General features: G+C 36.1%; 1 pseudogene; it reads left to right on the top strand.

Moving 5' to 3' along the window:
- LOC102871693 overlaps positions 1–762 on the top strand; it is a 2,943-nt pseudogene extending 2,181 nt beyond the window's left edge.
- The last annotated feature ends 744 nt before the right edge of the window (positions 763–1,506 follow it).

Below are 1,506 nucleotides of genomic sequence, written 5' to 3'. Positions count from 1 at the left end.
GAAAAAAAAAAAGAAAATACATCATGTACTCGTCCTAGCAGTGGTAATCTTTTGCAGTCTCCTAAAATAAAGAAAGGTTTACCTCCACACTCTAATGGTAGTGATTGTGGATATTCATCTAGCATGGAAGGGAGTTAAACAGGTTCTCGGGAAGGCTCAGATGTAGCCTGTACTGAAGCCGTTTATAATCATGATGAACATGTCAATGACCCTTGTGTTCATCATCGTGGAGACAAAGAGGTTGATGGTGATAGCTGTGTTGCATGTTGGGCAAATTCTGAAGAGAAAAACACAAAAGGAAAAACGTTAAAAAAAAAAAATGTTGAAATGTGATGAATGTATCCAAAAGATTGGAAGCTGTATTGCAGACCCAGGTAATTGAGAGACCCAGGAAATACAATGCATACAGTGTTTCACCTGAAGAGACCAAAGATGCACATCCTGCGAGCTATTTTAGCTCTGAAAAGGGTGGTCAACCACTGGATTGGTTGGAGCATGGGGAAAATGTACCACCGTGTGCAGAACCTGAGTCTGGAAAAGGTGCCAAGAGCTTAGTTGAACTCCTTAATGAATCTGAATGTATTTCAGATGAGGAAATCTTGCCTCACAAAATGAAATACACTCATTTATGGCTAATAACCAGTCTTTCTACAGCAATAGTGTTGTCAGTATCTGAAGGAGAAATTTCATAAATACTGCCGCTTAAATGATCTCAAGAGGCCCATTTGTAGTTGCTGGTTGACAACAGCTAGAGCAAATTAAATAAATAAAATAGCTCTGTCTTTCGATTAAAAAAAAAAGAATTTATGTCTTTGAACTGTAGTGCTAGATAAAGGTACTGAATATCCCATGGAGGGCTAGAAGAACAAACAGATATGTCTTAGAGAAGGGGCAGCCAGATTGCTCCTTGGAGGCAAATATGGTATCACATCCCCCATACTTTGGACATGCTAATAAAGGCTATTCCTTGGAAAAGGGCATCATGCTTGGAGTGGTGGAAGGTCAGAAAAGGAGAGAAGCCCCTAAAATAGATGGATTGACATAGTGACTGCCCTGGACTAAAGATTATTGGTCTTTTTTATAATGGCTCCTATGGAGTAACAAGGGAAAGGTGGTATTTTAATGATATGAGTTATAAATGAAAGTCGAAATCCATACAATAAATAAGATTATTAATAAAATTATTATTCATAATATGAATGTGACTAGGAAAGAAAGGTGGAGTTTAACAGGGAAAATCCATTGTTTTTTTGGTTTTTTGTGGGTGAAAGAAAAAGGTGAGAGATAAAAATATGAGTAAGACAAAACATGTTTTATACTAGAGAAAATCAGAAGAAGTCAAAGTTAGTAAAGGCAGGTTTTCTGGGTTTTTTTAACACTTTTTTATTTGAATTGTAATTTTAATAGAATTTTACAGAAAAGTTATATTTTCATTCATTCATTGTTGTCCATTTTACTCCCTCCCCAAGTTGACTTTTTTTTTTTTAATAGTTGTTGATTGTTGCA

This window comes from Elephantulus edwardii, unplaced genomic scaffold, assembly GCF_000299155.1.
Source record: "Elephantulus edwardii isolate Elephantulus edwardi_28Jun2011 unplaced genomic scaffold, EleEdw1.0 scaffold00018, whole genome shotgun sequence".
Taxonomy (NCBI): domain Eukaryota; kingdom Metazoa; phylum Chordata; class Mammalia; order Macroscelidea; family Macroscelididae; genus Elephantulus; species Elephantulus edwardii.
The sequence above is the reverse complement of the archived record's forward strand: the minus strand, read 5'-3'. Positions and strand labels throughout refer to the sequence as shown.